General features: G+C 42.9%; 1 long non-coding RNA gene across 1 annotated transcript; it reads left to right on the forward strand.

The window, feature by feature from the left end:
- The first annotated feature begins 10,786 nt into the window (after positions 1 to 10,786).
- On the forward strand, positions 10,787 to 18,538 carry LOC112441798 (uncharacterized). Its single transcript, XR_003029665.2, has 2 exons — positions 10,787 to 10,929; positions 18,226 to 18,538. It is a non-coding gene; the product is annotated as an uncharacterized lncRNA (long non-coding RNA).
- Positions 18,539 to 18,766: the final 228 nt, after the last annotated feature.

Genomic DNA, 18,766 nt, shown 5'->3' on the forward strand with positions numbered 1-18,766 from the left:
CATAGTTAACTTTATGTTAAACACACACTTTTGGAATTAATTTTGAACACTGTCTTCAGAGGCAGCACGACCCATTTCCAACTTGTTGTACTTAGGAAAAATTCCAAGTGATATAAGGAGGTTAAGTTCTGGTAATCTAGGATAAAATTATTTACTTGGTTTTGGACTTTTCATGACTTTTTATTTGTTGTATTCAATTGACACATAGACTAAAAGTATCTTTTAAAAAAAAAAAAACCCAAATTACAACATAAATAAACCTCAATATACTGTCATGTAAAATTTCAGCAGCTTTTTTAGATGATTAGGATAAAATTTATAGATCCTCTGTAAGTTTACATGTTTGCTATGCAATGAGCAAATTTATTGAAAGTACACAAAAATATTCTGAGCTGTGATGAGATCCTGTCTTCGCATGGTTCAGATTACATATGGTATTACAAACAAAAGAGCAAGTGGAAAGAAAAACAAATATTTAGGAATGAGGGTTTTTAATGGTTAAAGGGAATATTTGAAGATAGAATTTTTTAACGACTCATATTTAGCTGTATATCCAAAGCGTATGTTAAACAAATTAACATATACCTTTCCAGAAATTTTTTCATTATGATGAAATTTTTATTATATACAAATGAACCCTATGTAAATAATGTAACTTTTATGAATGATAGACATTAAATATTTCATTTACATGTATTCTCAGAATTTTGAATGTTTTCTTAAATGCTTTCACTTCCTGAATACTAAATATGAAAAAAAAATTTAAAAAGAGAGAGCAACTTACTAGTAAAAAAAAAAAAGACAAGCAGTGCACCGTGACAAGTAGACTATTTTGCGTGATGATGAAACATGTTCCTTTCGTCAGTAACTTGAATGTTTATGCCTCATTGAAACCTCATCCACAGCTAGAGTAACTTAAACAGATTTTCCGATACATTTCCAGCCAGTTTATTCCAATCCTTGTCCTCCCACTTTCCTTCTTTCCCGTGCTGTCACCCATGGCAGTTTCGTTTAGAAATATTTTGGAACCTCGCCTGGTTTTACAGACCTTTAAATATTTGTCTGGAATGTGAAATGCGGGAAGAGACCACAGAGGGAAAGAACAGAGCTGAAATCAGGCGTCTGAAAAAAAAATAATGCAAATTTGAAACAGGCACATTTTTAAAGAGGAAAAGAAAGGAGCGTTAATTACGCGAGTGGGAAGAGAAAGAAGCACGGGATGCCGAATCCGAAGGGCCGTGGTGCTTTCCCGTGATGGACAGCGGGCTCTGAGTCTGCAGGACCGCGCCCTCGCTCGTGTGGGAGAGAAGGACGTGGACCTCTTGGCCGGGGGCAGGGCACTACGGTTTTGTAGCTTCTACCTCCCAGATGTCTGGGTTGGCTGAATTCTTGCAAATTGATCTTGGGCAAAAAAAAAAAAAACCTTCGCTGAGAGTCAGCAGCTGTCGACTTAGGTGAGTTACCACCTTCAGGCTGACTTGCAGAGTGGGTGGGTTCTTTTTTTTTTTTTTTTTTAATATATACCTCAAATAAGGACATGACTCCACAGTAAAGGACCCAGAGCAAACACTTTAAAAAACCTTGGTGATGTTTCATCACGTACAAAATAGATAACTTTATTTAATAAACCCTGTGGAATCCACTGCATGCTATTTTATAACAATCTTTGGACGCCTAGCATTTTAAAAGCCACACAGAAATAGCATCTTGTTTCTGTTGCAGTGTGCCTGCCACAGCATCATGGGGAGAAGTGTTACAAGTGGGAAACTCTGATGAACAAGAAATATATATATAATCTGTGTGTGTATAACTGAATCACTTTGGTGTACAGCAGAAATTAACACTGTAAATCAACTATACTTCAATAAAAATTGTTAAAAGAAGTGGGAAATTCGGGAATGGAAATTTGGAGTCATGTCATCCTAGGCTCTTATCAGAATCCTAGGAATAAGATTGTTATAAAAATAAATGTAAAGAACTAATTTTGTATGCAGTTTTGCTATTTAATTTTCAACTGTTATAAACAAAGCTAGCTTTACTTGTAGAGAGTTGTGTACCAAGGGATCCAAAATATTTTATGGTCTCTAGACACCAGGGTTAAATGAGGACACTAGGACTTAGTCCAAATTGCAGAAATGGCATTGTGTTTGCTTTGAAACCATACAGCTATATATAGCTATATAGATAAACTCTGCATTGGCCTTTTGGATCTATTTTATACATTTAGTAATTGGGAACCAACTCTGAATACTCAAATAAATAAAACCCTTCTGATATAAAGCCACAGTCCTTTGCTTTATAGTCAATCTCAAAATTAGGGAGTTATTTTCTTTACAGTGCAACACTGATTTAAAAATATTTTTATAACACTTATTTTGCCCATGTAATTTTTTTCAGGATAATACTACCATCTACCATATTCTCAAAATACATTATAACTCTTAAGTTAACATATTATTTTGAATGCCTTCTGGAAGGATTTCCATCTCATTTTATCTGTTTCTATAGCCAGAAAATAAAAAAGTTTGGAACTGTGCATGGTACTTAAGGGAAAGCCTGTGAATAAATATGATGTAAGTAGCAATATAGTCACCACAACTAAATTTCTTTTTAACTCTGTTTCAAAATAGATATTTTTAATCTAACATCACTCTTCACTCCCAATATTCCTTTTTGAATATTAATATAGTAAACTCTCCTGTATCATGCATCACATTAATGAGTTTTTCTTCCCTTGGGTTATTAACTTTTGCTTCTTTGCACTACTTTTATCTTACGCTGAAATGATAAAAAGCAGGCGAGAATAAAGATCCAGGTATTAGCCATATGTAGAAAGTTCCTGGTGTGTATCTCTGTGAATTTTTCCTCATCCATTAGAATTTTCAAGAATGATATTTTTTTCCCTTTGGAACATCATGTTTACATCTTGCATGATCTTATAAATTAATCTGAAGAGTTAACTGGATACCTTTTATGGTTATTTGAAAATAAAATTTGCTACAGATATGCTCCAGTCTCCATTGCCTCCTATTATGCATGAATGTATTAATTTTCTCTGTGCTTTCCCATTGAACCAGAAAATATTAACCTCGAAGGACATTTAAATTGTTATTTATGATAAATATACAAAGATGAAGGAATCGAAAGGTAAGGTTGCCTTTCCTTAATCATTCCCTTTCTGCTTCCTTTCTTTTTCAGAAGCAACAAAAATCATGAAGGGATATCTGCCTTAACTTTGACATTCAAGGGTTTTGACAGCTTGCATCACTTAAAATTATATTTATTATTCAGTAAACTTTAATTCTGTGGAATAAGTGCCCTTTATGAAATGTGATTTTTGAAAAGTGCTAAGACATTTCACCATCTCAAGCAGCTGAAACTGTTTGAATTCTACAAACCGTTTTTTTTTTTCCCCAGAAAAAAAGTATAGTGGAAATTATTTTAAATGTAATATTTGTAGCATTTTACCAGCTTGACCTGGATGCTGTACAGGAATTTTAAAGAGCTATAAAAAACGTCCAGAATGTTATGATGTAAATAATTAAGTGATGATATTTTACTGTAATATAAATGGAGAGAGTTTATTTTAGATACAGTTACACAGGCGTTTTGTCATTTCAGTGCAGGTCTGAGTTACTCTTGGCTGTTTTAAAGACAGGGAGATCTATTTCCGAGGGCTCTAAGAGAATTCTGGATTCAATTTTCCTCGAGCATCGTGAGCCTGTGTGTGCATGTTGTGCGTTTCCTTCCTAACACCCATGAAAAGACATACATTTTTAAGAAAAAAGGTTTATCTGTTTTAAACCAATTTTAAATTAAAAGCAAAACAAAAAGGCAAAATAACAGCAACTTTTCTTAAGTTGGAAATGTTGTGAAAGGTCCATTTTTTGTCGTCCTCACATGAAGCCTCACTCCTGACAGCTCCGTGTGGATGCTGCTGCTCTTTCTGGATTCTCTGCAAGTTACTGTCTTCGCTGAGTGTGGCCGTAACTTCACTTTTTATTGGGATTACATTGCTGGGTTGGACTTTTCTATTCAACACAGTGTGACCAAGGCTTATATTTCAACACAAACAAAACAAAAAAAGGCCATTTTTGTTGGAGTGTATAGTTTAACTTGCTGCCTCTATTAAAAGGGGCATGTTAGAAAGGAAAAATTCAGAAAAGACATTTTGGTCCAAGCTGAGCTGTGTTCGTGTGTTAAGGTGGCTGGAGCTCAAAGCATTCGTTAGGGATCGTGAGGATCGCTAGTAGCACATGAGCACACAGGCTGGTGTTCTAAATATGCACATTATGTAACAAGGCAGCTAGATGCTGAGGCTTACCCAGAGGGATTTCACCATGGAGGCAACTCCCATAGCCCGAACTGGTGATGTTTAGTTGCCAAGTCGTGTCTGACTCTCTGTGATACCACGGACTGTAGCCCACCAGGCTCCTCTGTCCATGGGATTTCCCAGGCAAGAATCCTGGGGTGGGTTGCCACTTCCTTCTCCAGGGGATCTTCCCAACTCAGGGATCCATCCTGTGTCTCCTGCATTGACAGACAGGTTCTTTACACTGAACCACCAGGGAAGCCTCACAGCCTAAACACCTAACTGTTAAGTATTAGATTAGGAAACATTTGGTATCAACTCTGGCGTTCTGCTTTTCTAGAGTACCTTGCATTGAAACATTTCACCAATAAAAATGATCACCATGGGCTTTGCTTTAGTTTTAGTTTTGCCTTGGATATTCGTGTAAACTCATGGAATCCCTGTGTAGATTGGAAAGAACCTTAGTAAATTGGTTGAAATCCTATCCACGCCCATCTCTTTTCCTTTTGCGGTGGAAATAGAAAACACAAACACCTGTCTCTAGTTCAGAGGCTGTTGTGGGCTTCCCTCAGGAAAACATGGATAGCCAGAGTTCCAATTTAACCTCTGCAGGCATGTGTGCTCAGTCGCTAAGTTGTGTCCAACTCTTTGTGACGCCCCCCATGGACTGCAGACCACCAGGCTTCTCTGTCCCTGGGATTTCCCAGGCAAGGATCCTGGAGTAGGTTGCCATTTCCTTCAGGGGATCTTCCCGACCCAGGGATTGAACCCATGTCTCCTGCATCTCCTGCGTTAGCAGGCAGATTCTCTACCACTGAGCCACCTGGGGAGCCCTTAACTTCTGCAGATTTACTTTTTTTTTTAAAGCAATGCCGAAACCAAGTCTGTGAAGCAGTACATCCGCTACTGATACAGCTTATTTAAAGCTGCCTCTTTGTGAGTGCTATGTAGGTTCCATTTAGAAAGATGAGAACAGAAGACCGGGGTTATCACTGCCCGGAATTTTCTATGACTGTCTACAGCTTCCATTCAGCTTATCCACTGCTCACCTGTGTCCCTGTAAAATTCTCTTTCATCTCACAACTCTTCCCATCCCAACTCTGAAAGCATTTTCCTTCAAGTTAGCAGTTCTTTTTTTTTTGTATATAAAAATCTTGACATTCAAAGAAGATACTTTGGTTTTAACTGGTTATATTTCCCCTGCATTCACATTGGCTTTGGTGCCAGATTCTATACCCCTGAAGACTTGCTCTTCTTTAACTTGACCACCAAGCACCAGGACCTCGCCTCAGGCAGCCCACCTGCCCTGCCGGCTCACGGCCGTCCGCTCACCGTCCAGCTGGGGGCCCGCTCTGGCTGGCTGTGTGTGCCGCCCTGAAAACAGCCTCTTTCTTAGCGTTCGCTCTCTTCTAGTGATGACTCCAAATACATTTCTTGGGAATCTTCCCCTGATGGTTTTGTCAGTGGAGATGCAGCAGGAACAAAATTGAACATATTTTTCCCTCTGCTGCACACTTTATTTCTAGGCTTGGTTATTTCTGCTCACAATTTTACTCTTCCCCCATTTCCCAGACTGGGAATGACCCAGTTATCAGTTTTTCTCCATTGCCTTCTCTTTTACAAAAATAATCATTTTGTATCATTCTGTTACCAAACCTTACTGATGCTATCTTTATCTTATATCTCTAATCAGCCCTCTTGACTCACCTTTTATTATTATTATTCTTTTGGCCACGACTCCATCCCTGTACGCCCTGGAACTTGTGGGGAACACACTAGAACTATCTTGTGGGGAGGTATTCTCTGCAGAAGCCGTGAGTTGTTCCAGATATTGTTTGCTTGTCCCATCTCTGCACTCTGACCCCCTATTACAGTAGACCCAATGGTCAGCAATTTTAAAAAGATTTTATTTAAACTGGAAGATTTTATTTTTTGGGGGCTCCAAAATCACTGCAGGTGGTGACTGCAGTCATGAAATCAAAAGACACTTGCTCCTTGGAAGAAAAGCTGTGACAAACCTAGTCAGTGTATTAAAAAGTAGAGACATCACTTTGCTGACAAAGGTCCATATAGTCAAAGCTATGGTTTTCCCAGAAGTCATGCACAGATGTGAGTGTTGAACCATAAAGAAGGCAAAGTGCCCAAGAATTGATGCCTTCGAACTGTGATGCTGGAGAAGACTCTTGAGAGTCCCTCGGACGGCAAGGAGATCAAACCAATCAATCCTAAAGGAAATTAACCCTCAATATGCATTGGAAGGACTGATGCTGAAGCTCCAATACTTTGGCCACCTGAAGCAAGGAGCTGACTCATTGAAAAAGACCCTGATGATCAGAAAGATTGAGTGCAGGAGAGGGGACAACAGAGGATGAGATGGTTGGCTAGCATCGCTGACTCAATGGACATGAGTTTGAGCAAACTCTGGGAGTTGGTGATGGACAGGGAGGCCTGGTGTGCTGCAGTCCATGGAGTTGCAAAGAGTCAGACATGACTGAGTAAGTGAACGACAACCAATATTTAAACTAATTATATGACATAGGGGCCTTCCCTGGTGGCACAGACGATAAAGAATCTGCCTACAATGCAGAAAACCTGGGTTGGATCCCTGGGTTGGGAAGATCCCCTGGATAAGGAAATGGCAACCCACTCCAGTGTTCTTGCCTGAAGAATTCCATGGACAGAGGAGCCTGGTGGGCTACTGTCCATGGGGTTGCAAAGAGTCAGACACGATTGAGTGACTTTTACTCATATGACATAACTTTATCACTAACATAGACGCCTATGATCTAGAAGATAATGACTCTTCTTTGTGGGGATTTAAAAAGAGCCTGGTTGGGACTTCCCTGGTGATCCAGTGGCTAAGACTCCACACTTCCACTGCTGGAAGGCAGGGGACACAGGTTCAGTCCCTGATCTGTGAACTATATCCTGCATGTGGTGTGGGTCAGCCAATAAATAAGTAAATAGATAATAAAAGAAGTATGGCTGTCACGCATTTGAACGGCTGGAGGAGGGCTTTCACGGCCATGGATAAATAGAAGAGAATATACCTCTCCTCAAATAATTACTCTGATGTGGCAAAGATGTTAAATGTTAACTTCAGGTCAAAACAAATGGTACACACAACAGAAGAAATGCGTGCTGCTTGAAATGCAAAATCTATCTCACATAAAATTTTGGCTTCTAGGCGGCTGTGCCCTCAGCCCTTAGGGACACTAGTGGGGGATTCTGAGAAGCTGTGGGGTTGATGGTCCCCAAGATTCTTTCTGGTTCCAATCACATGTGACAGATTTGCAAAGAAGCAGCATGGTGAATAGGCAGGCCCACCCAAGGTCACATTCTTCCTCTTGCACAGGGTTCTAGTCCAAGCTCTTAAGCTCTTATTTGCTAACTTTCCTCATCTACAATCACAGCTCTGTGAGGTTCCCCGCTGCCCCCCCACCCAGTCTCTCTCCACTTAAAATCTTTTCTATCTGTTACAAGGGCAATCTTTCCAAACATTATCTTTCAGCTGTACCTTCTTTCTAGGAAACTAATGAGTTCCCAGTATAGATATGATTAAGTATAAATCGCTCTCTGAAACAGCCAAGCTTCCCCATACTAAGAATTTGTCTTACTTTTCACTTTTTTCCCCCCAACACGAACCCTTCACTGTCTGTAGCACAGGCTGTATTCTGTCATGTTTTTGCCCACAGTCCCTTCTTTAATTATAAAACATTTCTCATTACTTCTTATCTGCCTACATCTTATAAATTCTTTTTTTTTTCCCCTGTCCTTTGGGCATATATAATACTAATCAAGAAAAAATTTCAGAAGAAAGAAAATCACCTACCGACCTATGGTGACTCAGATGGTAAGGAATCTGCCTGCGATGCAGAAGACCTGGGTTTGACCCCCGTGTTGGGAAGATCCCCTGGAGGAGGGCATGGCAACCCACTCCAGTGCTCTTGCCTGGGGTGCTCCATCCACAGAGGAGCCTGGCTACAGTCCCCCCAGGGCTACAGTCCCTGGGGTCACAGAGGTTTGGACACAACTGAGTGACTAACGCTGTCACCAGCCTCAAACAATCACATAACATCTCTCTCTATATTTTCCAAGTTCTTTTCCAGTTTTGATATTTTGTTAAATCTCATCACATGGTAAGCTGGGGCATGAAAAGCATTCAATAAATGGCAGTTTATTTGAACCTCAGAATGATCATTTCTTTGTTATTCTAATTCTATCCCCATGAAAATTGCCTTCATTAATGCTTGTGATAAGCCAAGTCTTCCTTCCAGATCCCCCATAACTCTCACTGCCCACATCCTCAACATGAATATTTTTGTCTTGAAGGATGTGTTACTTCCTCTTTCTCAAACATTATGTTCTTCTTAAGAAGGTGGATGGTGTCTTATATGTCTATTGCCTTTGCATTCTTTTTGTGTAGTCCCTCAGTCGTCTGACTCTTTGTGACCCCAAGGACTTCAGTGCACCAGGCCTCCCTGTCCTTCACTGTCTCTGGGAATTTAGTCAAACACATGTCCATGGAGTCGGTAAGGCCATCCAACCATCTCATCCTCTGTCATCCCCTTCTCTTCCCACCTTCAATCATTTCCAGCATCAGGGTCTTTTCAAATGAGTCCGCTCTTTGCATTAGGTGGCCAAAGTATTGGAGTTTCAACCTCAGTATCAGTCCTTCCAATGAATATTCAGGACTGATTTCCTTTAGGATGGACTAGTTGGATCTCCATGCAGTCCAAGGGATTCTCAAGAGTCTTCTCCAACACCACAGTTCAAAAGCATCAATTCCTTGGCACTCTGCCTTCTTTATGGTCCAATTCTCACATCTGTACCTGACTACTGGAAAAACCATAGCTTTGACTATATAGACCTTTGTCAACAAAGTGATGTCTCTGCTTTTTAATATGCTGTCTAGGTTTGTCATAGCTCTTCTTCCTTGGCATAGGTGCTAGGAAAATAGTAGCTGTTCAATAAGCATTTTAACAACTAAGTTGAGAAGCGATACTTCTCTCATGGATCAGTGGATAGAATTGGCTGAAGAAGACAGTGACCTGAATTCTGAGCTTTCATTCTGGAGAATTACTGCTGGCACTTAGAATTCTCCAAGATGTCAGGCAGGGAAAAGGCAACAGATACTTTTCCAGCAGGTCTTATCTGAGTCTTACTTTCCTTCTCTGAGACCAGTAAATGCTTCTTGGAGTTAACCTCTCCAGGATGGAGGGCATACAACACCAATGGTCACTGTAGATTTCTCATAAGGAGAGAATCCCAGAGACCAGTCTTGGCATCCTCATGGGTAACACAGGAGCTCCTGGCCTTGAATCTTTGGGTTACATCACTGCAGTAGTTCTTTCCATTTTGTTAAGCCCGCCGGGGTCCTCTGTCCATGGGATTCTCCAGGCAAGGATACTGGAGTGGGTTGCCCTTCCTTTCTCCAGGGGTCTTTCCAACCCAGGGATCGAACTCAGGTTTCCTGCATTTCAGGCAGATTCTTTACCATCTGAGCCACCAGGGAAGCCCCAGTCTGAACATCAAAAGACTATTGTTAATGAAAGGAAGACAGCTATCCCAAGTTAAGGAATTTGGTGCTTTTCCGTGAATGGGAAGATGCAAGAGTCTGGGCCCACTGACTCATTCCTTTCAGAAGCCCCTCAGCTCTCCTTGGCCAGGACTGGCTTTGTTCTCATCCTGAGCTCCCTTGGGGCTCACGGAAGGCAGTGGCTGCAGCCTGATGGCTGGTCCTCTCGGTCCTGAGTGCCCCAGGGCTCACCAGCTCACTGTCCATGGCGGCTGCAATCTCTGTTGACTGCGAAACCCTTGTTTACTGATATGGCAGGAAACATTCCATTTCTTAGTAGCAGCGAGACTTAATGACCATCCCATGAACACTGAAGTAAGAGGTTGTGAAGCATTTCTTTCTTTTCTGTTTTGAGACAGGTGAACTTTTCAAGTACGATCAGATTTGCAGATGTTTCAGGTCAGTCGCTCTCAAATTCATCTTTTACAGAGAGCCTTGCTTGGGGAATTTTTTACAGAACTGAATACATGAAACAGATGAAAACAGACTGTGCTGGTGGAGAAAAGAAGGGGTGTGGGAGGCCGTGGCCCCTCCGACCTGTGCTGTGGGCCTAGGGTCTTCAGGTGCCTATTCTAAAACAGCAAGGTTTTGGAACCAGTCCAGCGGTCCTGTTAAAAGGTTTTGGTAAAAACGTGGAGGAGCACTCAGGTGAACCTCTGGTGGCCGTCGTTGGGAGCGGAAGAATGTAAAAGTGGTGAACGGAGCTGGGACCTGGGTGAACTGCTCCAGCGGTCTCGATCTTGGTCTTATCATAGATGTAAAGAGAAGCTGCCCTAAACCATTGTTTCTAAAAGTCAGCTGATCCTCCACTTCACCTGGAGGGTTGGCTAGAAGGGGTTCTTGCCCCGCCCCTACTCCCTGGAAGAGTTCTAAAATCTGTTGTTTCATAATTGTGCTCCAGGTGGCCGGGTGAGTTTGGGAAAAGACTGGCTTCAGTCTTTTCTGCCACAGCTTCCAACATCAAACTTTTTCAGGATTCCACTCGCTTCCTCTATTTCTTCCACAGGTCACTTTGCGACAGGGATGTTTCTTTAGATTGGTAAGAGTCTAGCAACTCTGAAAAAGCAGGAATTTAAACCCAGGGGAGTAATGACAATTATATAAAAATGTTTCACCCCCAGAAAACATGTACAAATAGCAGTCAGGAATCTTTGAGAAAATAGCAAAGATTTTGTGCTCTGAGTTCAGTAAGCTAGTAAAGTGTTTCTCAATATCTTTTGGGGGTGAAAAGTGTACTGATTACAAGGTATGTATTTCTGCATCACCCGAGGTTTGTCAGTCTGGGAGCATAGAGGCCTCCCATGACTTCAGTCACCCCAGTCTCAGTGTGAGCCACTTCGTGCTCCTCTCCACTCGTCCCTGGGGGTGTCTCAGACACGCTCGTGTGCCCGCCTGGCAGGTCCATGAAGGAGGTGCCCTCACATCCCCCTCCCCAGCCCTGGTTTCCCCAGGTATCTTCCAAACAAGAGCATCCTTCTGAGAATTGGACATTTGCTCCCAAGATGCTGTTTCTCAAGACTCCTAAGGAAGGTGCACGCCTCTGCTGACCCCTAGCTGCTCTGTCTCCTGGGGTGGGAGCAGGGCTGTGGTCTGAGTCCTCCGTCAACTTTTGCTTGGGGACCTCCTGTCCCTAGACCTTGCTGCCTGCCCCTGGGACTGATGAAGGGAGGGAGATCATTTCAACATCTTCCCCATGCAACCCTCAGATGTCCTCACCCGATCCTCCTTCCCCCTCCACCCCCAAACAGAAGTCCTCAGACAACCAACTCCTGCAGATACACTCATCTTAGGTCTGTCTGTTTTGCCAGACCTGATTTAACATATCTGAATCACCATGTGGGCTCAAGGTTGGACGGAGCTGCACGGGTTGGGAATTGGTTTGAAAACTCAATCCCAGAGAGCGTCAATTAATGAATTAATACCCTTGAGGGAGGTGCCTGGGTCTTGTTCACGGACTCTGTTGTCTTCAGCATTTTTTTTTCTTTTTTGTCTTCAGCATTTTTATTACTGAATTAGGACAGAGCTGTCAAGCTGGTCACATCTGCAGATGGTGCGAAGCTGGGAGGGATAGAAAAATACAATGGATGGCAAAGGCAGAACGGAAAAGATGCCAAGAGGCTGGGAGGCTGATGGGAACCTAAGAGAGAAAATTTAGGAGGAAGAACATGGAGACCCCTAACTCCACCTGCACAAATTTAAAGTGTTGTAGAGATCACTGCATGTATTTTACCATGAAATGCTTTCAAAACACAAGATATTACCAGAATTCTCATGTAAGAGAGTGAATCTGTTCTGGTTGAGGCTTGAGTGGAGGACCTGGAGACCCTGTACTCCTCCTCACCTCTCTCCATGGCTTCTGAAGAGGTTTTATAAAACATGATTTGAAAGCCCTTGGCTCTGGGGTGGTGGAGAGAGTGAGAGGAGAGATGGGGGAGGATGGTGCAGGGCTCTGAAAACAGCTGGATCAGTTTCAGTTCAAGGTAGATTCACTAGGAGCTCACAGTGTGATGTAGTCATTCCTGCAAACAGATGATTTTATCTGAGGATGGGTTAGTGGACCCAGAGTACTAAGACTAGGAACACGTGTCTTCTGGACAAACCATACTGGGATATGATGTTTTCACACTATTGTGATCATCTGGGAACTATAACTTAGCATCTTACTATTTTAGAAACATTCTGTCTCTGTTGGAAACTTGGCCAAGGAGGTCACATATGGTTGCACAGGCTGTGTGCGGAGCAAATCCAAGGACACCATTTTCAAAGACAATATTGATTATAGAAGGTTGTTCCTCTTCATTTTTTCTCATTTTTTCCTTCAGTTTCCTTGTCTTTCGGAACTCCAAGCTGCCTTCTTTTAAGGTCAAACATACACCAAAGCATATAGCTAGAAAATAATATAAATTTTTTAAAAAGATATTTGCTTCTCCAGGATTTAAAGAATTATAGTAGCACCAGAGTGTGTTGTTTTCTTGTCGGGGTGTGTGACGAGAGTAACACACAAGGCAATACAAACAGTCCGTACAATTAAGGTTTCCAGTGTTCTTTCCACAATCCGCAGTGGACTGTGACTTCCTCAAGCTAGAGGGTGGCTTCAGGGTTATCATGCGACTCAGCTCGACCTCCTTCCACACTCAGTCTCCTCTGCGTCCTCTTCTTAAAAACAGTGATCTGGACGGGGTGATCTCCGTGGTGGTTTCCACTTCAGTGCTTCACAATTCTATGGTCATTCCTCATCGGTGAAAGCTCGTCATTTAGAGATGGAGCTGATGACACCTAACACACGGGTTGCCATGTCACGTCCAACCCTGTGACTCCATGGACTGCAGCACGCCAGGCTTCGCTGGTCCTTCACTGGCTCCTGGAGTTTGCTCAGATTCATGTGCATTGAGTCAGTGATGCTACCTAACCGTCTCATCCTCTGTTGCCCTCTTCTCTTGCCTTCAATCTTTTCCAGCATCCTAACTCATTACGTGTGTGCTAAGTTGCTTCAGTCATTGTCTGCGACAATGGACTCTAGCCCGCCAGGCTCCTCTGTCCTTGGGGATTCTCCAGGCAAGAATATTGGAGTGGGTTGCCATGCCCTCCTCCAGGGGGTCTTCCCAACCCAGGGATCAAACGCAGGTCTCTTATGTCTCCTGCATTGGTAGGTGGGTGGGTTCTTTACTACTAGCGCCCCCTGGGAGGCCCCAACACATTATATTATCATTAAATCTATCCGTTTCACTCAGAGTCAAACAACCTCCCTGGAGGAGATTCCAAAACAATGGTTCTCAAAGTATGGTGCCAGGAACACTGTCGGGTAGGGGCTCCTTAGATGCTTCCAGGGTTTCTGCAAGGTCAAAACTCTTTGCATAATTATACTAAGATGTAACTTGCCATTTCAACTCTGACTCTCTCATGAGTGTACAGAGTGTGAGAAGTCTGTGGTAAGGTTTTCAGATCCCATGTTGCAACTAACCTTTAAGAAGCTACCATTGTCAAGTTCGGGGGTGGGATCAAAGGAGGCTATCTAAAATGATCTGAAAGGCTAATAGCCCTCTCTTTCCCACTTACATTTCCTAACCAGCTCAAACGTTCTTCACGTACTGCAACCAAAACAACATGTTGTAACAGATTGAAAACAGAAGCACAAGTGAGACTCAGTTTTAATTTCTAATATAACAATATTTATTATCTAATAAATATTGATATAAGCCTGCTAAAAGCAAGGATCTTAGGAGTCCTTCATCAATATTGAGTGTGACCGGGTTGAGTGTGACAGGATCTTTTCCAATGAGTTGTCTCTTCATGTCAGGTGGTCAAAGTATGGGAGCCTCAGCTTCAGCATCAGTCCTTCCAAGGAATATTCAGAGTTGATTTCCTTTAGGATAGACTCATTTGATCTTCTTGCTGTCCAAGGGACTCTTAAGAGTCTTCTCCAGCACTGTAATTCAAAAGCATCAGTTAAGTGCTCAGTCTTCTTTATGATCCAGCTCTCACATCCTTACATGACGACTGGAAAAACCATAGCTTTGACTATATGGACCTCTGTTGGCAAAGTGATGTCTCGGCTTTTTAATATGCTGTCTAGGTTTGTGATGGTTTTCCTTCTGTACTGTAATAGGTTTATAATACTTTCACACAAAAATACATAAGAAACAAACACAAAAAATAAATACTTTTAATCTTACAGTACAGTATCCTGAAAAGTACAGTATTAAGTACAGAGGCTGGCACACAGGGCCTGGCATTGAGTGAACAGGCAAGAAGAGTTTCTGACCGGAGGAGGAGAGGAGGTGGGAGATGGTAGAGCTGAAGGATCATCAATAATAGGAAATGGAGAGCGAGCTGCAATTTCTTTGAAATTTTGCAACTGGAAGGTTTGTGTGTTGGGAACTTAGTGTACTCATAAGAACCTCATTAGTTGGATATTTCTCTCTCTCCCTCTTTTTCTCTGTCTCCCTCTCAAAAATAAGCCTTCTGCTTGGGTATTCACAGTGCAGGAATCAAAGGAAAAGGGTAGGAGACCTGTGTAGACAAGCAACTCATATTTCTGTACTTTGGTGTAACTTCCTCATGAATTTTCAGATGGCCCCTGGCCTGTTGAGTTTCCCATCTCTCCCCCTCCCACTTAAAAGCAAACCTTTTCCAGGGCATAGTCCTGCTTTTCTCTCACTCAGTGTGACGATACACATCACCACGATGAAGCAGATCAAGCAAGGCTGGTTTCAGCCTCTGCTGGACGCAGGCAGTGTTGGAAGGGTCACAGTGGTCCTTTCATTCCCAATCAGGTCACCAGTCGTGAGATCCTAGAACCTTCCCCAGGGTCAGCCCTGGATGCTAGAGTCAAGCTCACTGCAATTTCGGCTCATCAGATGGAGCACAGGGAGAGGGGAGGCGACAGCCCACATGCCAACGGCTAGATGAGGGCTGCCTTCAAGCAAGCTTAGAAGACCAAGCATGGGTTATGATGACACACGTCCTATGGAACATGGCCTGGCTGCGGTTGTTTTCATATGTGAGTTTCCAAGGCACCGAGTATGAAATATTCATGAAGTAGAATTTTTCCATTATTCATTCACTCATTTACACGCTTTTGCTAACAATCTCAGTTCTCTCACTCCATCTTTTCATCACATTTGAATGACCAAAAGTCAGACTTGGATGAGCCTCTATTTTTTTCCTCAACTGAAGTCAAACAGCTGAGCTCTTCTGGAGAGATCTGCACAATAGGTCAGATGGATGTTGTGAGAAAGTCACAATATGAGCCTCAAGATTCCCTGGCCATCCAAGAATTCCTGTGATCAATTTTTCCCCACCCTTGGCAACAACTCCTCAGATCTACTCTGTTCTTGTCAAATCGCTACCACCACCTGTATCTGTTCTCTGTAACTGTGAATCTACTTATTTTTCTGTTATATCCGCTAGTTGCTGTATTTTTAGATTCCACGTATAAGCAATATCATACAATATTTGTCTTTCTCTGTCTGACTTAAAAGACTTAGCATGATGCCCTCCATTAACAGTTCATCCATGTTGCTGCAAACGTCGAAATTCTCCTCTTTGTTACGGCTGAGTCATATCCCACTGTGTGTGTGTGTGCCACTGGCTGCTTTATCCATTCGCCAGCTGATGGACATTTAGATTGTTTCTGTCTTGGCTTTTGTAAACAGGTCTGCTATGAACACTGGGGAACATATATATTTTTAAATTAGTGTTTTCTTTCTTTTTTTTTTTTTTTGATGAATACCAAGGAGTGGGATCCCTGGATCATATGCTGGTTCTATTTTCAGTTTTTTTTGAAGAAGCTCCATACTGTTCTCCAAGTGGCTACACCAATTTACATTCCCAGCAACAGTGCACAAGGGTTCCCTTTTCTCCACACCTTTCCCAACATTTCTTTTTAAACGCTTAGTTTTATCTCCCATAGCCAATTCTTCATCACATTCTGTCAGCTTTTACTCCGGAGTATTTGTCAAATCCATGCCTCCCTTCGCCAGCTCTGTGGTCGGAGCATGCCTCCCCCAGGTCTGAGGCTCTGTCTGCTCTCTTCACTCACTTTCCGAGCTGTGTGACCTGCTCAACACCAACCCTCCCCGCCCCTCCTCCTGCTCGGAACCTTTCTTAAATTGCTCTCCATCATTTCAGAAAAAAAAGGCCCGTTTCTGGTTGAATAATTCGGGACGGAAGGCCCGCCTCTCGCTGTGCGCCCTCTGACCCTGCGCTCCAGCCTCGCGGGCCGCGGTCTCCTCTGAGCTGGGCCTTTGCACGTGCTGTGCCCTCCGCCCGAGTGTGCCTCAGCCTCTCCAACACACGCTCATCCTTCCTCTTGAGCCCGAGCGACGCTTTCTCCGAAGCACGCCTCTGACAAGATCAATTCTCCGCCACAAGGCTCCACAGCGTCACCTAACTTTCCTTCCCACAGCTGCTGACAGCTGCCACTGTACATTTATTTGTGAGATTACTTAATTAACTCCAATCTCCCTAACTTGCCTGCACACTCAGGAGGCCGGGGACATTTCTCCTCTCACGCTGTATGCCCAGCATCGCACCTGGCATGTGCTAGACACCCTATAAATATTTATGGAACGAATGTGGGTCGAATAAATAACAGGAAGTTGAGGGCACAGTATTAGATGCTCCAGGGCTCTGGTTCTTCAACTTCAGCGTCAGAATAACCTGGAGGCTCGTTAAAGCCCAGCTTGCTGGGCCCCAATTCCTGAATTTTTGATTCAGGAGGTCTTGGGTGTCACGGAAGAATTTACATTTCTGACAAATTCCAAGGTGATGCTGATGTTGCTGGACCCAGGGACCACAGTTGGAGGACATCGCTCCAGGGAATAGAATACATGATTGTGAGATGGTCAACTGTCTTCCAGAAATTGATAATAATTTTGTTCAGCTGCATATAGTAGATAAGAGACATTTGATGTAAAAAATAGACTTAAAAAAATTGTGGATGCTAGAACCGGAAAAGACATGCCATGATCTGTTATCTTTTGTCAATATCAGTAACTGGTTGCTATGCCAATTTTAGGGCCAGTAATTGCTGTTGGTAATTGCTGTTGGTATCTGGCTGAGATGATCTTGGAAACAGTTCATGGGATTTAAAGTAAGCCTTAAGGGGAATTCTTAAGGCTTCCCTGGTGGCTCAGACAGTAAAGCGTCTGCCTGCAATGTGGGAGACCTGGGTTTGATCCCTGGATCAGGAAGATCCCCTGGAGATGGAAATGGCACCCCACTCCAGTACCCTTGCCTGGAAAATCCCATGCACAGAGGAGCCTGGTAGGTTATAGTCCATGGGGTCACAAAGGGTTGGACATGACTGAGCAACTTCACTTTCCTTCCCTTTTAAGGGGATTCAAGAAGGGTTGAGGGGTTGAATTTTCAAGATGGAGTAGGATGAAAAAATATATGAAAGAGGGACAGATAGAGCAATATGTCAGGAGATTAAGTCAACTTAACTGGAATCCAGGTTCATATAAAAGAAGAATATAAAAGTAAACAGGAAATGAAGGGAATGCACCTGAGTATAAGTGAGAGTTGGCTGGGAACACTTCTCTTGTGTGGGGCCAGGTTGTACCTATTTTGCTTTTTCATCCACTGTTTATTACCCGCCTCATTTATAGGGGGATAATGGTCCCAGGAAAAGCCAAAGGCGCCTCCTGTAAGGCACCGGGTACTGGGAATTAGTATCTGCTCCATTTCTGCCGCTACTGTCTCTAGTAAGAGGTTGGTAGAAATGGTAGGACCACGAAGGCCAAACCTTTTTAAGGCTTGGTTTTTAGGTGATAAAAGCAGGTCTTGGTACATGTTCTTCACAGCCCATTAAGACTCTACTTTTTTATTCAAGGTGCTAAAAACATCACTATCGTCTGCACGGACTGTACAGCCACGGTTGAATCAAGCCATTTTCAGAGATGATTTGCAAAGTGCTCAGGGCCACAGCAGACAGACAGTGCCTTGCTCAGGACACAAGGACTGAAGAAAGGAAGGCGCCTTGAGAAGTGACATGGTGCCCCTCACATAAGCGGGAGGCAGAGTCTCAGCAGCCCACTGTCACCAAGGGCTTGAGAAACACAGCTACTGGGCTTGGGTACCGGGGAAACTCCTGCTTTTAGAATACAGCCCTTCATAAATATGATACTTTCCAGTATCACAAAACATAAAATTTTGCATCACTCCCTTTGCGTCATGAACACTCAACATGAAATTGAATTAAAGAAGGCTCGAGTTCTTTCACGTGACTAGATAATTTTAGGCATGTTTTAGTTCACGTGTTCATACTGTAAACCTTGTGCTCTGAAATTTGTCAAAGGTTTTATATCCATTCCAGTAAGTGAGGTAGGGGGAGTCTTTTTTTTCTTCCCCAAAAGACCTCAAAACCTCCATGG

Source organism: Bos taurus, chromosome 16 (genome assembly GCF_002263795.3).
Source record: "Bos taurus isolate L1 Dominette 01449 registration number 42190680 breed Hereford chromosome 16, ARS-UCD2.0, whole genome shotgun sequence".
In the NCBI taxonomy this organism is placed as follows: Eukaryota; Metazoa; Chordata; class Mammalia; order Artiodactyla; family Bovidae; genus Bos; species Bos taurus.